Source organism: Centruroides vittatus, unplaced genomic scaffold (genome assembly GCF_030686945.1).
Source record: "Centruroides vittatus isolate TY-2023 unplaced genomic scaffold, ASM3068694v2 contig_1224, whole genome shotgun sequence".
NCBI classification, from domain to species: domain Eukaryota; kingdom Metazoa; phylum Arthropoda; class Arachnida; order Scorpiones; family Buthidae; genus Centruroides; species Centruroides vittatus.
Window position 1 is genome coordinate 264,277 of NW_027120786.1, and position 11,883 is coordinate 276,159.

Consider the following 11,883-nt stretch of genomic DNA (forward strand, 5'->3'; position numbering starts at 1 on the left):
CTGTGAATGTACAGTACCTCTCTAGGGATAAAATATGGATGCGAGGGTTAATGCCTGCGTTCGGCCAGTAAAGTTGGTCTAGATTACGGATCACTTGTAGATCCAAAGAAAGCGCGTGGCCCAATTCCCTACGGGCCTCTTCGTACTCTGGACATGCCAGCCAAAAGAGTTCGGGGGATTCCTCCGAACCGCAATGCTGGCAGTCCGGTGAAAGGTTTAATTTCCGAGAATGAAGAAATTATTGCAATGGAGCCGTGTTAGTCGTCAACCTCGCCAGTAGCGACTCCGCGCTTCGCGAGGAGGCAAGATGGTAACGCCAAGGGGAAAACGGACGGAGGTGGTCCCTCCCCTTGAGCCGGAGGGCTTTCATGAGGATGAACACTATGTTGTCCCGGTTGAGCCTCCGTATTTCCGTCGGAGTTAAAGAGTGGCCTATTAACTATTTTCACATTATGCTTTTTTATAAACGTCACCGAGTATGGTGCTCCAGGATTGGTGGTTTATACGACCTAAATTATTGTTTGTTCTATTTTTTTTCTTTATGTTTAAATGTTCGTATAATTGACGTTTGTGATTATTCGATTCTTTTTTCTTAATTTTTATAGTATTTTTGTCGATTTGGCACCCATAACTATTGCAGTGTTCTGCGACTGCAGAATTTGCATAATTACTCCTTATTGCACGTATGTGCGCTTTCATTCTTGTGCTTAATTTTCTTTTTGTTTCTCCTATATAAGTTTTGGCCGGATCACAACTGCAATTGAATGAATACACAATTTCTTTTTCTTCCATTAAATCTAATTTTTTATCTGACCTATGATATAAATATCTTTTAAATAAATTATTTTTTTCGGGTATTAAATTCGCTTTTCCGTTTAGTATATTTTTAACTCTTTCAAATATCTTAGGTACAACATCAAATTTACACATTTTTTATCTTTTTCAAAATTTCTATTTTTATTACCATTATTAGTAGTCCAGTTTAACCATTTTTCTAATGTTTTTTTTGGGGGTAACTATTCAGTAAGAACATTTTAATGACTTGTTCTATTTCTATTTCTTGATTTTCTAATTTACTAGTTGTTTTTAATTTTTTCTATGTACATTTTAAAAATGTTAAATTTCATAGCTTAAGGAACAATGGTTTTGTAATGTAGTTCTTTTGGAATTTGCATAGGTTTTATAAATTTTTTGAATTCTAATTTACTGTCAGTTCTATTGATGGTTATATCTAAGTAATTTAAACTATTATTACATTCTTTTTCGGCCTCAAATTGTATGTTTGTTTCTATTGAGTTTGCCTGTTTTAAAATTATATCTTCACTAGTCAAATAAAATAATACAATCGTCTACATACCTATTATAAAATATTATTCCTTTTATAGCTTTAATTTTTTTTTTATCTATGTCTATCATAAAGATTTCGGCAAGTCTTGGGCCTATGCATGTTCCTATTAGTATCTCTTCAGTTTGACTATAAAAGTTATCACCATACTTGAAATGATTGTTTTCCATTACTAACAAACACAATTTTATAATCCAATTTGGTGCGTTAATTTTCTGTAAAGATTTTTCAATGTTCCTTTTTGTTATACTAGGGTACATACTTTTTACATCTAAAGATAACAATTTCCTATGTTTATTAATTATAATATTATCGTGTTTTAATCTATTTAATAAGAAATCAACATTTTTAAAACTATAATCAGAAATTTCTAACGTATCAAGCTTATTTTTTAAAAATTTTTTTAAATTGTAATACACATAATTTTTAACATCAGTTAACGGTCTGTACTTAACTGGATTTTTATGCGTTTTTACCCTAATATTAAATTTAGGTATACGATTGTTTTCACTTTTAATTTTTTTAAGTTCTTCATCGGTTATCAGATTGCGTTTTTTTATATCTTCTAATTCTTTGTTTAAGTCCTTTTGCATACTTTTTCTTGGGTCATTTCCTAATAATTTATATCCACCTCCTTGTATTAATTCTGTTATAATTTCATTTTTCTTTTCGGACTCATTACTTTCATTACTGTGCCAACCTTTAAACACCAGTATAAAGTCCTGTTAATAAGTAAAGTCCAAGTAGACAATTAACAATAGTGATGGAAATTCATCGTTCGTACTTGTTCTACTGTTCATAATGACACTGCAAAAATTAGATATGTTTTGAGTTTTCTTGAGAATTAAATACGTAAATTATTTTCAATATTTATACATTTCATTCTTTCGGCGTCACTAGACAAAGATCGCTTGCCCAGCCATTGTTGGTACGGAATTAATATTTAATTTAAAAATATAAATTTTGTTGTTTGATGAATAAAGTGAACGATTTAATGTTGAACGGCACACATGGTTTCGACACGACCCATTTAATATAAAATGTGAGTGTGCAAAATCCTTCGAGAACTTTATGGAATTTTTATATTTAACCTTAACACGCTAACAATGTTTTTGTTACCGTTATAAATTATTTAAGAAAGTGCTACCCACAGGCGTCAGAAGTAAATTAAGCTTTGTAAGGAACCAGAAGAGATCAAGTGTGAAACAGTTTTGAAATATTTATTTATTTATTTAGCATTCTGGTACAAAAGACCCTGATGTGGGGATAGAACAAAAAAACAGAAACATAAGTATACATAATCTTACAAAATAATATAAACATATTCCACAGAAATATTCAACAATTGTAATAACAAAATTCATAAATTATTAATATATCAATCATTCTAAACTAAATTCAATCAAAAGACAGTTTCGAAATATTATTCGATACTGTATTACTTGAAGTACACAAGGATATTATGCGCTGTATGTATTTTATGACAGAGTTCGATCACGCAGATGAAATTATTCGCCATAAAACAAGATTAAAAAGTGTAAAACTAAAACACTGAATTCTCATATTACGATTAAAAATCGCTTTATAACCCCTTACATATTTAAAGTAACAACAATAGTTTTTGTAATAGACAGTAACTAAGTATTGGGTTGTTCGGAAAGCAATTTCGTTTTTTTATTACTAGAGGAATTACATGTATTTTTACCAGCCAATTTTATTTTAAACCACATTTTCATTATATACTTCGACAGCTGACATTTTAAGGCTTATTTGTAAAAAATTTTGTTTGATTCTGTAGAATTGTTTGTTTTCGGTGACCCATCAAATATGGAAAAGCGAAAGCATCCTTTTCGGCATATTTTGATGTTTTAGTTATAAAAAAGCAAAATATGCCGAAAATGATGCTTTGAAATAATATTGATAATTCAGTCTACAGTATAAAAAATACGGATACCGTTATTAATAGATTACGGAAATTAAAAAAGGAGAATTCAGAATTCAGATTAATGAGTTTAGACATAAAAAATATGTATCTTAGCATAAATTGGATTTTGATAGAAAACAGTTTAAAAGATCTTAGTATCCATAAGAATTTGATAAATTTAATAAAATTTGCTTACAAAAATAATTATTTTGAGGTTGATGGCATGTTTTATAGACAGAAAGATGGTATCAACATGGGGTCAGAGATGGAGCCAAAATTAGCTGAATTGGTCATGATTGATATCGATACACAAATTAGTGAAATTTGGGGCATAAAGTTAATAATGAGGTTTGTGGATGACTATCTGATAGTATATAATGGAAACTTGACTAATAAAGAAACCATATATAATTCAATAAATAATACATACAGGGATATACAGTTTGACATTGAAGAGGAAACGAATACGAAAATTAATTATTTAGATATTACCATAGTTAACAACCCTAAAAAATTTGATTTTATAACTTACAAAATCATGTAACGTTAACAAAACTATTAATTATCATTCATATATCCCTGATTACATTAAAAAGAATTCTTACCTTATTGAATTAAAAAACATATATACAAGAATATCTGATGATTATAACATAAATTTTGTTTCCAATTCTTTGAGTTTAATATTTATAATGAACGATTATCCGAAATTCATTCTTACAAAATGGAAAACATATTATTTAAAGAATAGGTATAATACTAAGTTTAAAGCTGACAAAACATATAAAAGGTTTCCATATGTTAAAAATATCTTTTGAGAATTGTAATAATAGTATTAATAATCATAACATTTGTTTGGCCTCATCCTTGACTAATAAACTTTCACAAAATATTTGTAGATATATTAATAATAGTAGTAATAATAAGTTAGATTTTTTTAAAAAAAGCTGGTGTTGTATATAAACTTGAATGTAATTGTCATAATCCGTGTGTGTATATTGGTGAAACCTGGAGTGTGTTAGAAGTAAGATTCAAAGAACATGAATCTGCCATCCGACTCAAGTACAGTAATTCTCCATGGTTTAACCACAATAATAATAATTGTAACATTAATCGAAATAATATTAAAATTTTGCATGTTGAAAAAGACATGTATAAAAGAAAATTCAAAGAACATATAGAAATAAGAAATCAAAAAAATAATAATTTAATTAATAATTCGAAATGTATAGAAATTGATTACCACTGGTACAATGTAATAGATGGCGCTAAAATAAATTAATAAGTACAGTAGAGCATCGATTATCCGACCCCCGATTAACCGACTTATCGGTTAACCGACCGCGTTCTAGTCGGCAAATTCAAATGTCCGCTAGTGATGTGGCGCTACAATATTTGGCTATGTCTTGGCTACTTTAATATTATTTTTGTTAAATTTTTGCATGTTTTAGCTGGCAACACGGCTCGACCATGAAAGGGAGGCTAGTATTTAAACCAGGCCTAATACACTATACTAATAATGTATTTTTTCATACTTTTCGGTTATCCGACCAACCCCAGTCCCCAATTAAGTCGGATAATCGATGCTCTACTGTAATAGGAAGTCGTCACGTGATTACTATTGTAATAGAATTCAATGTGGTATACATGAACTAATAGTGTGGTTAATTTGTTAAAGTAATTTATGCTTCGTGAATGCATTATACCTATACATTTGTTTGCCAGTTTATTTAATCATTTGTTGTTTTTAGAGTGTTTATTATACATCTGTGGTGAAAACAATTTTTTAATTTGTGAGTATAGGTGTTGTTTGCAATTTTTATTTAAATTAGCCATACATTAATAAGATATATACAAAAAGTTGTAATTTTAGGATAGCAGTCAATGTGAGGAAGGGGTGTCCTCCAACCCATATAAATATAATGTTGTAATTTACACCAACGTTTATTGTAAGTTCTCTCCTTTTTAAAACTAGTTGTCGTCATACATTGATGTCGTGTTCTAAAAAATTTTCTTGTTTTAGCACTGAAGAGGGGTTGGAATAAATTAGACCAACCCGAAATGCATATGATGTAATTCTAAATAAAATCAATTTGCCAATGATATTGCTGTGAGATTGGTCTACCAATAACTTTTTGGATTACAGAGACTAAATTCGTAATAATATGTTAATGATTTTAATATTATGAAAAACAATTTTTCCAAGCGTGTTTTAATTATTTAAATTAAATAAATTTTATGCGAAATTTTTTGATTTATCTAAATTACGTAGCGAATCGCAATATTTATATTCGTGTCCGGACAATATTGACAAGTAACTCTTAGACATAAATAGTATTATAATTAATGACGATTCGAACAAAGACGTACTGAAAGAATTATATGATTTAATGTCATTAATTTTTACGGTACCATCTACCAGTGGGTCTGCTGAGCGCAGTTTTTCGACCACGAAGCAAATTCATACATTGGCCAGGAACGTCCACTCGGTCAGAGGAAAAATTGTGGTCGCTAGCGTTGCTTTCGATAGAAAAAGAGCTTTCAAATACGTTGATGGAGTCGACGACCAGCGACTTTTATGATAAAGTAACTAACGACTTTGTGGAAAAACTCGCCGAATAGAATTAGTTTATAAAAAATTAAAAAAACAAGTTTTTCTATTATTGTTTGTATCATATCAATTTGTATTATGTATGTATTATTTGTATTTTAGAACTAAAATACATAAATTGTTTATTTTTGTTATTTCCAGTATTTGTTTAAAACTTTTATGGAAACGTGAGGTTCCGGACAGGTCTGACCCGTCACGAAAAACGCGAAAAAACTGTTATTTTACAGAAAAATTTACTACTTTAAAAAAACATAGGTAAAAGTCGTTTGTAGTCGGACACCCATTGTTTATATCAAACTGCCGGGCAGAAACCATAAATCGCGAAAGGAAGTCGTCCTATGATCGGTGGAAAATCGAATTCGTCTTCGATTTTGACTTTTCTCGCGCTCCAAGTAAGTGTCTCCTTACGTTTAGTAACCAGGGACCAACCACTCGGGAAGCGTGATTGAGAAAGAACGACCAATCAAAATGGATGAAAGAAAGAACAGAGATTGATATAATCTCCGACAATCGAGGAGGCCTGGCGCTCGTTTAACGTTCCGAATAACCAAAACGCCGTGTGTCAACGCGCAATAAAAGAACAATTTCTCGTCTATTGTGCCAACCCGCAACCCGTGCCACTTCGGACTTAGACCGTGTCCCCGACGCCAATGGAAAAAATCTCCCCGTGCCTTACAGACTTGTCAACGCCAATGTCCCAGGGCCACCTTCGATCGACTATCAAATAACTACATCGACGCCCAGGACGTCCGAACGGCTGATTGTCCTAAAGCAAACTATTTTGTACATAGTGCATGTTTATTTTATATTAAAATAAACGGTTTTTGTCAGATACTTGTCTTTCTCTTCCGCCACCTCGCACGTACGAATGGACCCTAGACCGTTACTAACGCACAATTAACTGTGATTGCCCCTGGATGTCGGCTTTTTACAGAAACACAGCTTTCCTATCATCAAATGTCACGGCACGCCACTGTTCTGTACAGTGCATTCGTTTAATATAATTGCACAATATATTTAATAATAAAATATTGGGATCATTGAACATTAATATATTGTTTATTGTAGCAATAAACGCTGAATTATATATTATATATAAACAATAGACAATACAAAATTATATAATGATGATTTATTATAGAAAAAATTGTTAATATGACATAAAATTAGCAGAACGGCAGTGTTACTTTCTGTTGAAATTATAAAAGTCTTCAGTATGTTGAAAAGATATTATTTTATTTGATGTTTAAAAGAGTAGTGTACCAAAAATTAAAACAATACTAAAAAAATAAAAAATCGTAAATGTTTTCTTTGTTTTGAAAAAATAACAAATAAAACGAAACTGTAGAGAAATTATATTATATGTATATATATATATATATCACAGACTGTAAGATTTAAAATATCGCATTATTTTGTAATTACAGTAAGTATATATCAAGTAAAAATCAAGAAACGCTCAACAGTAAAGCAAGGTATTATATGTTTTTTATACTTCAAAAAAATTTATTATTAATTATTATATCTATATATCATACACGTAGTCTCATGCTTTAGGTAATTGTTCAATGGGTGTATGAAATCTGAAGTCTTTTGGTAAGAGATCAGCAGCCCGAGGATACATCAATTTGTAAGACTGACGAATGGTAATTGCAGCCACTCCAGCAACGTCACCAATTTCTAAAGAATAAAAAATACAAAAGTTGTTTCTGTTTCTTTTTCTTAATTTGAAAGAAAAAAAAATAATTACCTTTTTGAGTCTTCTTGTCTCCAGAGGCCTGACTGGCCAGGTAGATGGCCGCCGCCGCTACAGAAATGGGACTGCGTCTAAAAAAGCACACACACAACTGTTGAGAGGAAAGCTTGTTTGGATATAAATTTAATTCCAAATATAAATATATTTATAATATTTACAATTTTAAATATAATAGATAAATTTGGAGTGATTTCTAAATGAATCAGATGAGTCCAAATTTATAAACAGTAATTACAGACTTTTGGCAATTAAGGACCTGGTTAAGTTACAGAAACTTCTTGATATAAAAGTCTTATATAAGATGATGATTATTAAGTAAAAACTAAAGTACTTACGTCGAAACTATAGACTAAAATATAAAATTAAAGTGGACCCTCGTTATAGCGCTGCTTGCTATACCGCGCACTCGGTTATAGCGCGGGCGATGTTCACGACGCCATAAGCTCAAACACGTTTATACAGGTCCGTGAGGCGTTAGTGAGTAGCGCATTTTATTGTTACTGCGTACTGAGTAATTGTGTATGTATTGAGTTCCTGCATATATTTTGAATAGTGTTTAATTATTGTATGCATGATGAGTAAAAGAAAACCTTACAGTGTGAAAGAAAAGCTTGACATTATTGCTAAAGTAAAGAGCGGAGTTCCGAAAGCAAACATAAGAAGAGCATATCTGAAGCATATCTGAAGCAACTGTAAGGGGTTGGATGGCAGAGGAGACAAAACAAATCATTTGTTGATAAGCTTGACCAAGATGCTGGGCTTACTCGAAAAAAGACAAGACTTGGAAAAAATCAAAATGTTGTCGATTGCCTCTATGCATGGTTTGTGCAAAAAGAAGTGAAGGTATTTCCGTATCTGAAACTGCTTTAAAGTTGCAGGCTGAAAAATTTCATATATGCTTAAAAGCAGAAGGAGATTTTAAGGCTTCTGACGGTTGGTTGTGGCGTTGGCAAAAACGACATGGCATCTTCCAAATTTCCATTTATGGTGAAGCAAAGTCTAGTGATATTGAAGGCGCTGCAGAATTTTCCAAACAGTTCACAATTTCCATTAAGAAAGAAGGGTATACTGATGCACAAGTTTATAACTGATAAGACTACATTATATAACAGAATGTTGCCAAGTAAAACCTTAGATCTAAAAAGTAACCCACAAAAGACATTAAAACTAAGCAAAGAAAGGTAAGGATCTGGATTAAAACTAAATAAGGAAAGGATAACAGCTTTATTTTGTGTAAATAAAGCTGGTAATAACAAATTGACGCCACTCATAGGTAAAAGTCAAAACCCACAATGTTTCAAGTCAGTCAATATAAAATCTCTGCTAGTTGTTTATAAAAACAGCATAAACGCTTGGATGACTTCTAAAATATTTCATGACTGGTTTCACAATTCCTTTGTTCCGTCTGTGCGAAAATTTCTGAGAGGATTGAGTCTAGATTCAAAAGCTTTGCTTCTCTTAGATAATTGCCCAGCTCATCCACCTGCTGATAACCTTGTGTCTGACGATGGTAAAATAAAAGTAATGTATCTTCTAAAAATACTACTGCTCTTATACAACCCTTAGATCAAGGCATTATTAGTGCTTTCAAAACAAATTACCGAAGCGAAATGATGAAGTCATTATTAGCATCAGACATTGACGTCAACATATTTTTACAAAAAATGGATTTCAAAGACGTGTCCTACAGTATTGGACTTGCCTGGCAGGCAACCACATCAGAGACAATTAGAAACTGTTGGAGAAAATTAAATACATCTAATTATCAAGTTGATCTCGACCAAACCACAACACATTCAGATTCAGCTTCAGATAATATCTTCACTGAGGCTGAAATTTCTCGTATCCGGGAAATATTGAATGAGCCAGACATAACTAATGATTCTTTGACTAATTGGTTAGATTTGGACGCTAGAGAAGATATTTGTCAGAATATAACTGATGAAATGATTATCGAATCCATTTTCAGTGACGAAGATTGTCAAGAAGAAACAGATGATGATGATGAAAGTTCCAGTGAGATAGCTGATATACCGCCACCAACCAAAGAAGCAATAACAGCCATGGTAACTGTTATAAAATGGGCTGAATCACAAGAAAATATTAACAGTGTCAGATTGTTTCAATTAGCATCTTTCAAAAGAGAAATGATACAGAAGTTATCAAAACGCAAACAAACAAAATTTACTCAGTTTTTAAAGTGATGTTTTGTTAATTGAAATGATGTCGAATACATAGATTTTAGTCAAGTTATAGATAGTGTTTGTTTTTACATACAGTACTGTATTTTCAAGCGTACCTTATGTACGTAAATAAAATAATACATATACTGTATGTACTGTACTTATTAAGAAGTATAACTATGTTGTGTGAATTTTAATAAAGCACTTAATAAATAAATTGGTTTTTTATTAAAATACATAATATGTACAGTACGTAACGTAGTTGATGGGATGTTTCAGCAGTATGTAGCACAAATCGTTCTGAGTAAATTTATTGTGTCGCCATAGTATAACGTGGTTCACCTTATAACGCGGGTGTTGTTTCCCGCCCGACATGCGCGTTATATCGGGGGTCCACTGTGCTACCAGTTTTAATGCCAAAGGTGATGGAATAAAGATCAGAAATTTTCGATTCTGATGTGGCAAAGCAAAACAGCATAAATTACACTACTGAGACTTTTTAAGATTGACATTGTAAATGTAACAACATCTATCTTTCTAACAATGGTAGTCTGTGTTTACAAAACAATTGTTTGGCTAATGATTATTTTATAATATATTATTTTTAATTTAAATTTCCATTATCCATATCTATGCATGGGTAATTAGTCAGACATCTTATAAGCAGTGTTGAATATTCTGACAGCAATCACACTGCCTTAACATTTTTCTTTAAAAAAGTTGGTATGCCAATAAATTGCCAGATCAGCTTTATTGATTATTATTAGCTGATGCTGCTTTACACTCCCAGCCAATATTATGCTTACCTTTCAGCATTCAGGAAAACAAGTTTAATGTTCGACCGTTTTATTTCTTAGTATAAACAAAAAAATGAATGGAAAGAAACATCACACATGATGTTTTCATTTGATTTTACTTTACAGCTTATTTGTCATTAGCAGAAAAATTACAACTTAAAATGAAAATGTAAGATGCATTATTTCTGTAACCAAATAGCCCAAGAAAAATTTACTTTGATATAATGTATTGAACAACAATGTGTAACACTGCATTTTATATTTTCTAACAGAGGTAGAGCAAGGATTACATTTGAATTAATAAACTAAACTGAAATACATGAAAATATCAACTAAAAAGTAATCATATTGACAGCTTGGGCAAACCAAACTAATAATATAATGGCATAAACTGTAGCTGTAAAACTAACTTTCAAGAAATAGGAATTTAAAAACTGGACCAACCAGAAATAGGAAATTTGGCTATTGCACACTACTAATTTTCTATGTTATCCAAACATTTGAAACTTTAAATATCTGCTTATGGGCTTAAGCAGAAATTGTTCAATATAATACGATTATTTTATTATTGAAAGTCTGCAAAATTTATAGTTAGTCGCTTATGGTTCTATAACCACGATATTTTTGCGATACAAATAAAGTTCCCAATTGGTCGTAAGTTCCGTAAGAAATGGCGACAGGCAATGTTACGGATGGATTTTGGAATGGCGGGCAAGTAATAGTAAATAAATTTAATTAAAAAGGCAAAATGAGACCAAACATAAATACATAACTTACCCTGGAACGATGTCTGTTTCAATCGCTTTTCTAGCAATGTGAGTGGCTGCCCTCTGTACAGAGGCTGGAAGTCCCAGATTGGAGCAGAAACGTGACTGAAATATAAGAATCTGTTAATCAAATATCAAAAACTCATCAATCTTAAAAATTAATACAATTCAGTTATTTTTTTATCAGACCACGATTACCACAAGAAGTAAAATCTGGATATCTTTTTCTCTGCTTTTCTGGGGTCGATCGCGTCTACGAAACAAATTTGCATATCTATAATGAAATCCTTGCTACCTTTGCAATTAGAGTATCGTACCGAATGCGGTGACATATAAATTATTATTCTCCTTTAGTAAGTTTTCGAGATATAACGACGAACGTCAGAAAAAATCAAAAATTTTTTTGGGTATACTATAGATTACTCCCTATGGGAATTTCGTGTGTTTGGGTATATATCTGAACTCAGGGGACCGAGACGAGTTCGACGATACTCTACTTT

General features: G+C 31.5%; 1 long non-coding RNA gene across 1 annotated transcript; it reads right to left on the bottom strand.

Moving 5' to 3' along the window:
• Window positions 1-7,349: 7,349 nt before the first annotated feature.
• LOC136987599 (uncharacterized) lies at window positions 7,350-11,555 on the bottom strand. Its single transcript, XR_010882631.1, has 3 exons — window positions 11,394-11,555; window positions 7,631-7,707; window positions 7,350-7,560 (listed from the first exon to the last, which is right to left on the bottom strand). It is a non-coding gene; the product is annotated as an uncharacterized lncRNA (long non-coding RNA).
• Window positions 11,556-11,883: the final 328 nt, after the last annotated feature.